The 13,180-nt window shown below is 32.2% G+C and overlaps 1 protein-coding gene across 12 annotated transcripts in view; it reads right to left on the reverse strand.

The window, feature by feature from the left end:
• The window catches only part of LOC124359657, a 622,196-nt gene that overhangs the window by 119,237 nt on the left and 489,779 nt on the right, over nucleotides 1-13,180 (reverse strand). The gene's annotated exons all lie outside the window — the stretch shown is intronic.

Genomic DNA, 13,180 nt, shown 5'->3' on the forward strand with positions numbered 1-13,180 from the left:
TAGAGACCTCAGAACATAAATGCCTGAGGCTAATTTTGAGCAAACGTGATCGATGTGAACATTCCATGTCAAACCTTGATCAAGGTAAATTCCAAGGAATTTTGAGGAATAGACTTCTTCTAGTATTGTATCCGCTAACATAACGCTAGGTCCATACTCAAAGTCTACTGGGTTTTAAGTGAAATTTAAAACGTTAGATTTAGCTGAATTTGTATTTAGATTGAGGCTATGAAAATGTTGGACACAACTGTTCATTCCAACAAATGCGTTTTGTTCCAAATCTGATATCGAAGATTCGTTGAAACAAAGAGTCGTATCATCAGCATACTGCACGATTTTCCCGTGTGGCAGTGATGATTTTATGTCATTAATATAAAGCAGGAAGAGAATTGGACTGAGAATGGATCCTTGAGGGACTCCATAACTCGTATTCACAGAATTTGAAATATGATTAGAAATTTGGACAACTTGAGTTCTAGGCCTTAGGAATGAACTAAGCCATGTGAGAGGCACGCCTCGAATGCCATGCGATTCCAGTCTGTCAAGCAGTGTAATATGGTCAACGCAATCGAAAGATTTAGATAAATCGAGGAACACACTTAAAGTGTGATTTCGACTTTCCAATCTCTCTACAATCATATCGACAAGGCCTACAATTGCATCTATTGTCGATTTGCCGTTTCTGAAGCCAAATTGGTCATTTGAGAGCTGATGGTGTTTGTTCAAACATTGAAGCATTCGCATTAAAAACAACTTTTCAAATATTTTGCTTAAAATAGGCAAAATATAGACAGGCCGATAGTTATTCATGAGTGTAGGGTCGTCTTTTTTAAAGAATGCAGTGAAATACATAGTTTTATGCTAAGATCTAAGACAAACTGAAAAAGAGCTTTCTTTGAGGTAAGTACATTATACATGATTACTTTTAGGTTTTGTTGTTTTTTTGTAACATTTGTTGTGCGAAATAATTTTGTCTTGTAAAATAAAAATAATCATGAATATTTTACCAAAAATAAGAAACTTACAGGCAATAATGTAAAAATGTGCGCAGCGGCTTAAAATGGATCAGGTATTCGTCAGTCGTCCCAAGGTATATATCACTAGTATTTCTCTGAAAGAAAATTTAAATTTTGCTGCTACTCAAAGGGATTTAAAGGTTTTCAATTGAATTCTTTTTTATTAATCAATAATATATGTTTTGTTGCTAATCTGACATTTGAACGGAATACAATAATACTGCAAATTCTATGTGATTAACCAGTATTTGATAATCGTCATAGCCTTCAGTTACAGTTCTAGTTAAGAATGTGTAATAAAAACATGCTATGTAAATATATAAAACTTGAATTTGAATATATTCATTGTCTTGCTGAAATCTGGTCTGAAATACAGAAATGAAGACCGGTAAATACTCAAAAATCAAGAAATAAAAAACTCCTTAGAGACAAGCTAAAGTTGTATTACATCCCGGTAGTATCCTATAAGTGCTCTGATTGTCTTTGCGTTCTGTCAAAGATTTGTTTAAACAGTCTTTCATTCGTAAACCCAATTATTATCCTTTGTCTCTCTCTTTGACTGAGAAAGAATCCCTTCGAGATATTTCGAGAGGGAATTATTACTGGATGAGTGAAGATTTCTTAAAACCCAATGGAATTGATACATATTATGGTGCTTAAGCCAATAAGTATGGGTAACGAATGTAGGTAAGCTATATATTTTATAATTTATGTACAAATTGTTATAGTTTGTTTGTAACTTGCAATTACTTTCTACATGTCAAAAGTATATTTCTAAGCCAACGTACTAATATCACTGCATGTTACATTCAGTCCCTAACGCATACAGTATTATTGTATTGATCGATGACCTAAACACAATACTGTTCCAGTCATAAGAACATTATCATCGAAGGGGTTACTAAGAATATCAGGTAACACAGGAAATACGCCCTGCTATAAACCACCCTTATAAATCAAACCTCCAAGTAGCAGGATTACTGAGCACATCACCACTACCAGCATCGAACGGGGGTGGTTCAGTCTAATGAGTGGTTGTTCAGTCTTTGATAGGATTAGCAGAAGGTCAGAGTGGCTCCAGTGGTGAATCTAATTGCCCACCAATCCGGCGATCGCACATTATCTTTTGGAAGTGTAATTAGGTGTTACATCCATTCGCTAGAATGTTATGGGCTGATACTTATATACTTTTATTGCTTTATCGTAATAATGGACACACACACACACACACACACACACACACACACACACACACACACACACACACACACACACACACACACAAAGTTTCCCATTACTTTAGTATTTTCGATATACTTAATTTTAAGCTAAAGGTTTCTTTATTTCACATTACAATAATTGATGTTTCAAAATAGTGTGGTATTCTCGTGTACCGCAATATTTTTTATTGTATTAGTTACATTAGAAACTCGTTTTTGGAGTTACTCGTCCAATAATTTAAATTGAGATACGGCAAAAGAGAACAATCGTATGTCGTCTATAAAGTGAGAGGCTCAGGAAACTCGGGTAGTAATTATTTGAACGGCAACAATCGAAGAAAGAGACGCAGATCTAGCGTCGGCCTACAGAAATAATCTTCTGGGTCTCGGCACACCATATCCCTTTGAAACTAATACAATTAAAGGTAATATGTAACTCCTAACGATTTATGTTCATTTATTATCTTTGGGACTGAAAATTCCATATGTACGTTGATCGTGCCACCAAGCTTAGCAACATAGAAACTAATTAAATTTTAAGTTACGGTATTTCTAACTTAGAAACTTAGTAACAATGTCAATCAATGTTCAATTGAGTCCTGAAACATTACATATATATTACATTAGCTTCTGACATTTCATATATTTTGTTCTAAATCCACCAATATATCTTAGAATATTTTCAGAATTATCACTGCCAAATCACTGTGATATTTTTGTTCTTCTTGAGTGAGAATGCTAAGATATTTTTATCAACCTCTTAAAAATACTATCTATGCCTCAATATATCCCGGGTATTGAGGTTGCAAACATTGGGTTTCCAGAATTTGTGTTCCTTTGTGATTCTAAAGCCAAGTTAACTTGTTTGTCTTTATATAAATAACTTTATATGAAAAATAGTACTTGCCAAAGTATTGTTTAAGAAAAGTGCACCAACACTGTTTATTCAGTTCCAGTTTTTTTACCAGGCTACAACAAATTTAGAAAGCCCGAACATTTGTAGTTCGTGCCTTGCTAAGTGGTTGAATCCCCATTGAGGGATTAGATAATCTACTTACAAACATTGAAGCTCTTTGTTTAAAATGTATTATTGGCGACGGATGATTTTCATGTTAACATTATTCTGGACGGTTCCCATGTTATGTTTGTTACCAATATGTTAATATCATTGGAATCTATTGCCTTTTTTAAAGCACAAAAATCAAGATATGAGGTTATAAGAACACAAGTCAGTGATGATGTCACAAAAGTTGTAGACTAATTGACAACAGAATAAATTGTATGTAAAAGGCAAGCATATATCTGAAGGTCCAGTGTGGTCAACCGAAGGACAAATATAGGCACACTTTACTACAATTAATGCTGTCAATACCTTAGAAGGTGACGGACTGAAACACGTGGAATTCTATTTTTGTAACATAAAACTATAGCCAATGTCAGAAATCCTACTAACCTTTCTAACATGCGAAAGATTTGGCACCAATGTTTGTGAAACCCAAAGTTTTAATTGGTTTGGCATGTTTAATGAAATATTATTTTTGATTTAATGCAATTATTGTTAATTCATCCTCTGCAGTCAGTTAGTATTTTATTTACACCATAATATTAGGATTACATTAATACAGTGCTATTATATCCGTGTATTAAACACAGATTTGCGATGTGGTATGTGTTCTTACATAATTGTGTATCACAAAAAAGCATTTTAGCCCATATTAGGAGCCTCAACGCCTAAGGTTAGCCCAATACCGCATTACCAAATTACACTCCAAGGACTCGTGTATCGATGGGGCCTCGTCAACTGGAGACTGGCGTTGCGGCCACAGCAGCTCATCAATTATATAAACCATCAATCAAACGTTGCCAGCGCAGCAGGTTTCCTCAATTAGTGGAAAATCACCTCCAACGCAGATGATCAAGTGATATTTACCTGTGCGTTTATTGCAATTTGATTGAGATAAACAGTTACAATGAAAGACTAAATCAGGAATTTTTAATATAATAATGAGTTACGGTTGTATATTTAAAATCTCCATCGTTAATAATTAGTACAGTTTATTTTTGTAAATAAAGGTTGTACGAAACATTAAAAATATTATAGCTATTTTAATAAATTCATTAATGGATAAAACTACACTCAAATTAGTAGAAATATCTCTTGAAATATGAAAAGTGCATTAGTTAGTAATATTTTTATATAGAGTATATATGAGGGATGTTTTTTTTTAAATCCTTTAACTCAAACATTTATAAAAATTATTATAGAGATGCGAGGAAATCTACAGAACCGAACGGACATTCCAAACACGTCGCTATTTATAGTTTAACTGGAGCTCAATGAGTTTTACTTTTGTAATTGCGAAAATACCACTGTTCTATATTATTGAACTATCTATGAGGGAGGTCGAAATTTTAGTACTCTTTAGACCGCAGTCATGATGGTGATCAAAATTATAACTTTTGTAACTGGATTTACCTAATACTTATTAATCGTAGATTTTCGACTAAATTCAATGTTAATATATCAGTAAGTTCCGCCTATTCTAAAATGCTACTGACACCCTGTTTTAGTAAACAATCTTATTATAAAATGTATAATCACGCACTAGTTTTGTTTGGAGAAAATAATAATTTTTATAACTGGTTTTGATTCAGTTTCGACTGTTGTTTTTCATCTCAAGGTTCATATGTTGAGTTTGATATTTAAAAAGTTTATTTTTTTTCACACCACCCTCTCTCATATGAAGGAAACAGGGCAACAATTATTTGCCTGATGAGTAATTTTAAATGGTATAAGCGTACATAAAATTGAGAAGGTATGTGAAAATTTGCTTAAAAATGAATAATACATCTTTAGACCACCCACAAGATTCAAAATGAACAAAACAATTTTATTTTTGATTTGGGGGAAAAGAAAAGTAAAAATATACTAAAAATATTGTTTAAGTCCTCTGCAGCTTTCTATTATTCCCAAATATGACGTACTGTACACTTGTGGACAAAAGTATATAAGAAGCCAGGTAATTCAATATCATTGGAACTTAAAAAAACTATGTCTATTAAAAACCAAGGCAGTTGTTGCGACTGTAACAGGCCAAAGTTTTATTATATTTATAAAGTTAAGAGAAAATACATTTGTAATTTTTCTCTTACGTAAAATTTTCCTTCTAATTTACTAAGATCCACTGAAGTGTTTCAGTATTAGATTAGCCTTTCAATAGTTTATTCACATTATTAGTCTAAAGATGCAATACCTTTAGTTTTGCGCCAAATTGGTTTATCTCAAAAATTATCACCACATCGAGGTATAAAGTTACTGATAAAGTGGCGGTTTATCAATTGAAAATATATATAACTATGGAGACAAATCAACTCTTAAATACCACATATTTCATTATATAGAATATGGGTTTGTTTCACTGAACATTTTATTGTTTAAGTAAAAAGCGAACTTATATCTATGTGTTAAAACAAAATATTTTGATTCATTGAAAGCTTTCTATATGATTATAGACATATTTGAAGAAAGGTAATCTGTGAAAGTCTGTCTCAACATAGAAAACTACGAGGAAACGTAAAAGCGTCATCAAAAGTTCGATTCTAAATGATTCTTTCCCTGTGACAAAACTTCTTAGAAACTCGTTGGTGACAAACGAAGTTCCACTGTTCTCTATTGTTTTTTCTTAATGATGATTCCTTTCTAACTATTATTGGTTCCAAACTGAAAGCATTATAAATCAACACATTTCCAAGGTTTTGGTGCTTAAAGTTTTGTAAATGTTGCAGCACAATTTTCATATAGAAATTTATTGTTATTGGACGTTATATACTTAGTTATTAAAACCCAAAGCATATGAACAGTAATAGTGAACCTAGATGTAGAATAAATAAGTGTGCGTTGTGTTCAATATACAATATAGATATAGATAACACACGCAATATCAAGAAACCTAACGCTGTCTGCCATACGTTAACCTATTCGTAACCGATATTGTTTTAAGATCCGAAAAAAGAAGCATACACGTTGTATAATGTTATGCAATCCAATGTGCCTATTGGCATTTCCAAAAACCCCAATACATTTTATGTGTTTACTAATGGTCGATAATTCGAACTTCTTTTTTGAACTAGTGCAAAAAATATTATGAACAAACCAAGTTAGAGACTGGCTCTATACCTATCGTTTAATACCAATGATGAGAAGGAAAGGATGTTATTGGCTACGTGTGGCAGGAAATGCGTAATAAAATAACTGTTAATTGAGAGATTGGCCCTATACCTATCGTTTATTACCAACGATGCGAAGAAAAGGGTGTTACTGGTTATATGTGACGGGCAATGCGTAATAAAATAACTGTTAATTGAGAGATTGGCCCTATACCTATCGTTTATTACCAACGATGCGAAGAAAAGGGTGTTACTGGTTATATGTGGCGGGCAATGCGTAATAAAATAACTGTTAATTGAGAGATTGGCCCTATACCTATCGTTTATTACCAACGATGCGAAGAAAAGGGTGTTACTGGTTATATGTGACGGGCAATGCGTAATAAAATAACTGTTAATTGAGAGATTGGCCCTATACCTATCGTTTATTACCAACGATGCGAAGAAAAGGGTGTTACTGGTTATATGTGGCGGGCAATGCGTAATCAAATAAACTGTTAATTGAGATACTGGCTTTATACATATCACTCAGAGTTAGAGGGCTGCGAGACTCCATATTGTTTTCCTTGTTTGGAGATATTTATTACGCTATTAGTAAATTCGGGGTTAATAGGAAGTTTAGGGATCCCCAGTTAATATTGTAACAGCTTTCACTAGAAAAACTAAACTGTGTACACCTTTATGTCATGTTATGAGGTACTTTTTGTGAGCATAATTCTTACTTCGTTCATAAACTTAAAATGGGGAGGTAACTCAAAATATTAACATAATAAGCCCCAAGTCATCCCTCATTAAACACGAAATGGCATAGAGTGGTGCTTAAAATTTAAAATATTGTTATCTGTTCAAATATCTGTTACTTATGCCTAGGTTGTAAGTAGTTAATTCTGACTTCTAAAATGTTCAATTGGCTGCCATTTTGTATCAAATTAAATAGACACCTCTAGTTTGCGTTATCATTTTTCTTATATTAGGAATTTTAAAATTGTGGGTTACTCGATGAGGTTTATTATTTTTAATTATTATCATTACATTTTGAAATAATTATGTCCAAATAATCACATTAAGGGTACTGGAATTAAAATTGGTCTTCATTGTTAATTTAATTGGAAATGATCACGTCACCTTTAACAAAAATTCAGCATTTTAACATCGCAGTTCAATTTAAAAAGTTAAAAATTACTCCAAAATTACAAGCGTGTTTTAAAATACATAGTGTATATTAATTGTATATAAAGTTCGAGAGTAGTTAGTGGTAAATTCTCTGTTTGAAGTTTATTATTGACGATGGAAGGATTTTGAAGGAAACATGATTTTCGGACATTTGCCCATCATTCAGTGATACAAAAAAATCAGTTACTTTTCGAGATCTACAATCTTATTCTATTCTTCATGCAAATAACTAGTCGGTAAATGCAAACCTATACTGACCTGTATTTTGTAGATCAGTTTTAATAATTACTGTTGTGTTTTGTTTTTTATTAAGCGCATGTTTTAGAGTTAGTGAAGTTGGTACGTAACATGGTAGTTGTGATTCCTCACTTAGGCATGTCACAACGCTCTGGTATGATTTGTTTATTTTAACCTAGTTTGTAATTATGTCTTAGGCTAGTTATTCACCTGAAGAAAAGATCAAAATGCAGATCTTTAAACTTAGCATTATTGATATTTCGTCGTTCGTTTTTTGTTAATCACATAAACTGTTAATTGAGAGACTGGCTTTATACATATCACTCAGAATTAGCGGGCTGTGAGACTCCATATTGTTTCCGTTGTTTGTAGATATTCATTATGCTGTTAGTCAATTCAGGGTTAATAGGAAGTTTAGGGAACCCCAGTTAATATTGTAAGAGCTTTCACTAGAAAAACTATACTGTGTACACCTTTATGTCATGTTACGAGGTACTTTTTGTGAGCATAATTCTTACTTCGTTCATAAACTTAAAATGGGGATTTTGGAGATAACTCAAAATATTAAAATAATAAGTCTCAACAAGTCACCCCTCATTAAACACGAAATGTCATAGAGTGGTGCTTAAAATTTAAAATTGTTATCTGTTCAAATATCTGTTACTTATGACTAGGTTGAATAGTTAATCATGCCTTCTAAAATTTTCAATTCAAGTTAAATATACACCTCTAGTTTGCGTTATTAGTTTTCTTTTATTAGGACTTTTGAAATTGGGGGTTACTCGATGATGTTTATTATTTTTAATTCTTATTATTACATTTTGAAATAATTATGTCAAGATCTTTAAACTTAGCATTATTGATATTTCGTATCACTGAACGATGGCACATGTCCAGAAAATTCCTGTATTAAGACATGTTTAATGTACAGACAATGTTGGTGACGAGAATCACTCGAGAGAAGCTGCCCATTACTGTAGAACATGTATAAAATGCTCCTTATGAATCAGAAGATCAAGTTCCCATATTTATATGTTTCACAAACCCTGCGATACTTGTTAAGGAAACGTCTATGTTACTACAAGTTCAAGTATAAGATTTGAATAAGAAGATTGTGCGGCCCTGTGTTACGTGTGATTGTGTCCTCTATACATACTACCGTTTCTTGAGTTATAAATCATCCCCAGATCTATCCTAAACTAATAATTGAGGATATATTGTCTAGTTAAGGATATACGTATGTATCCAATGACATAATAGGCAATAACAACACGCATTCGTTCTTCAATTGCAATTATTTTCTCATATTATCTGCAATAAAAGTAATTTTAATTATAATACTACGACCGTACTCACTCTTCCTGTAACAGGATTCACGAAGTTATGCAATCTTCTTTGACTGGTGATTATTTAACGTTTTGCAGAATCATACCATATTCGAGTAAATTATATTTATTCGAGTAAATTCTGGCGCAATAGTAGTTTGCCTTGTCGCGTGAACAAAGAATAAATATAAACCTATCTTGCGTCTAAGAATAAAAACTCGGTCAAAAAGCGTCTACTTTCGGGACTTGGGATTTCCTTCCGGTTAAAAGTATTTACGATGCTATAGTTAAAGGAAACATATTTATATGTAAGTTGGATAAGACTGTAAGTCGGTCACAGTGAATCTAATCCGGCCTTTATAACCTACTTCTTGTCTAAGAAGTGACAAGTTGTCTTTTATGAATTAAAATCACCCAAAGTTTGTATTAAAATCAGAAATAATAACTACAGGACACTTAATAGTGACATACAATAAATAATACGGAATCAAATGGTATATTAATTACATATATATAATTTTCTTCATACTTTATTATATATAATTAATGACATGTAGTAATACAAATTATGCAATTAATACCAACGAAGTACGTCAAAGTGATATAACACAGTATTTAATAATTTATGTTGTGAAATGATGAAATATCAATTGGTTTGCAAATAACAATCAATAATAATCAATAATATAATTAGCGCAACTAGTTAAAGCAATATATAGCACTTGAAAATAATTGTGACCCATTCATTTATAGTGGATTGTGGATTTCATTAGGGGAAAAAGTTAATTGATCATTCAGTATAAACTTATTTGCGGTATTATTTTAATCTGTGTAAAATATTTACGGGGTCCATGGCTAATTGACCGTAACTCTTGTTGAAAGTTATGTACAAATGTGTTTATTTTGAAACACTGAAACACCCAAACTATCTTTTATAAATATATTATTAAAGCAATTCAAATATCGTAAACTATTATGATATGTAATACGAATTGTGCTGTACGAGTTTGAAACCATTATCAATATTGGGATGAACATTGAACTTGTATATACGAGCGGGTTTCTGACAGAGTTGGCTTAGTAACCAAGATAAATTAAATTTTTATTAAAACGATTACAATGTTAAAAAGTCTAAAAATCTCCTACTAGCTCTTGAACTCGAAAGGGTAGAATTCTAAAACACTATTGAAATTACCTGTGAAACCCAATCAGGAGACCGAACAATAAAAGAAAAGGAGCTTTTATTCGAAACAAATGTCATATCGTGCGTTATTATAAAGACAATAATAAAATCTCGTTATAATAATAGTTAATAAATTAACGTGATAAAAAACTTCAAATCGTCCCAAAGTTCATGATACCAGTAAACATAATTGCAGGATTCTGTATTTGGAAATAGGTACTAATGAGTGAATCTCTTAGAAAGACATATCTAATATACATATCTATATACATCTCCAAGGTCAGATCTAATTTTCGCCTAATAGATCGTGTCTTTGTATATTTAAAAAAAGTAGCAAATGTATTAGAATTTGACAACTCAAAGACGCGCTCCGACCAGGTCATAAACCTCCAAACTACAAATGAAAAGGATTTACTCTCCACAGCCTCAATTAATAAAACCGAATAGATTTGATCAATGTTCCAGACAATAGCGTAATCACGATGGCTTCGGAACAGAACATCATACTGAAAGCGTAGTAGAAAAATCTGTAGTCACAATCCATTCCATTCTAGCTTTCAAAACAACACGGATGAGTTCAGAAAAGAATTTTAGGAATCTATAAAAGCACGGACACCGTATGACGTGTTTTTCTCGGCCCTATTATACGTTTACAACCTTTTAACAAAGAATGAGTTTCATAAGTAAAAGTACTCGTAACTTCTATTGTTTGACAAAGGTTTAGCGACCGTTCATTTCAATTCATCCTACAGCAGAATACATGGCTTATTACAAGCTAAATGGTCTGTCACTCTGACTAGGAAGATCAATGCAGATCCATCTTACTATCAACCTCAAGGAGGACAGTATATTCTCAACATTCACACTGAATCAACCCTTCCTACCCCCCCCTTCCTTTCTACGATAGCTTTGTTATGTGTAGAAAGCTATGTTGCTCCACCGTACTTAGAGATCGTATAAAACATCATAGTGTACTCAATTGTGTACCTGATGTACAATAAGAATACCTCTTCACCTAGACAATACAATATAATGTAATCTAGGTGGCTGTGATGTCGAAACGATGTAAAGAGTTCATTTTTCAACTTATTACTCATCACCGATATTCTTTTATCTCTTCAGACGAACATGACTCCAGATTCAAGTTCGTAACAGCGTCAAATTCCAGACGCTGCTAAGCGAAGGTGAACTAAATCATCAACCATTCTAACCTTAACTAAGTTAAGTGCAGAATATTGTGTAAGTCATGCTAATTTAGAGAATAACGTTTCAAAGTTTATTATTACCAAAACTATATGTAACTAATCAAATCATTCAACAATTTTATACATTGGGTAAACATCATATTAATAAAACTGCAATAATAAATCTTTTAAATTAAATGAAAAACTTACGACATTTTTATTGTGATAGCTGACTATCAATTGCATGCGCTTTAAAATCTTTATTTGCAATGAGATATGTGTGAATGACCGTTTTAAAAACGCTTAAGTTTTGAAAAAGGGGATTCAACATGTGATAAATTATTAATGATGGGAATGTCAAGACTACATCTGTTCCAACAACATATCATTAGGTCCTATTCCCCAACATTTATAAGGGCCCTCTTCCACAGTACAAACTGCTTCACCATGTTCGGTCAATAACTGTGAGTACTTCTTCTAAAATAATATTTGAATGAAAAATAACTTAGTATATATATTCAACCGGTTTACATAACCCTTTCTGTATTACTCTCGTTACATCTCGTTCCCGTCAGTGTCGTTAGTGGAAGTAACTCTTGAGCCACAATTTAGGGGAATGGGTAAAACAGCTCATCAATTATAGACCATCAATCAAACGTTGCCTGCCGGCGCTCCCAATTATCGTGTTTGTTATGGTACAAGGGTATGAATATACAGTGTTTATAGAAAATCTATTTTCACTCTACGTGCAGCCTAATTAATCAGAATTAGATCAGAATAGTGATTTGAATATTTATGAAGTTTAACAATTAACAATAACTCATGCTTTTAATTTTGGAGGAAATCTTGCAATTTATAAATTGGAAGCAGTTTTTAAACTCTTGCATTACGGACAAGGATTGCCAATGTTTATTTTGAATTTCACTAGGGTTCAGTTTCATATCATTTCGGAAAATCCAAATTGTTATTTGAGTTGTTTCTAGTGTTATCAAAAAACTTTGTATTATGACAAAGTTATGACAAATATTTTCAATCAGACAATAGTGTGTGGTTAAACTATGATGGTTAACCAGACACTTTTTTTCTAGTCCTATTTCAAGAACATTGTGTATTAGAAGATTAGAAACCTGAACCGACGACGAAACCGTATAAGGGATATTATAGCAAGAAATTCTGAGAAATATTTGGAGGCATATCGAATTATGATTTTGTAAGTGCAAAGCCATAAACGGTGAACATATCAAGATATTTGAGTATGGGGGCTTTAGATTATTTGAGATAAAATAAACTTTGTTTAATAAAATTAAAATGTCAATGAGATATTTATTCCAAAATATTTGTTTGTTAGACAGGAGACCATCTAATACAGAATGTGAAATAAGACCAAAATATTTTCTGACATAAAAATATGTTTTGTTAATATTTTTCATGTGTTCATGTAATGAAATGAAAAATGCCTTTATTAAATAGGCAGGGTTAGGGCTGTCAACTCCTTTCCACTAGACTCATATAACATTTTAGCACACTTACACTTTATGATAAAATTTTTAAAAATTGCCTAGTTCACATAAAACAACTCATGAGCTTAATTATACAATTCTTAATGAAAGATAAAGAGAAAAACTAACAGTTTTAAGAGAGAACAAAAGTAAAAATAATAATAACCCATTCAACC

The sequence above is a fragment of the Homalodisca vitripennis genome, chromosome 1 (genome assembly GCF_021130785.1).
Source record: "Homalodisca vitripennis isolate AUS2020 chromosome 1, UT_GWSS_2.1, whole genome shotgun sequence".
Taxonomy (NCBI): Eukaryota; Metazoa; Arthropoda; class Insecta; order Hemiptera; family Cicadellidae; genus Homalodisca; species Homalodisca vitripennis.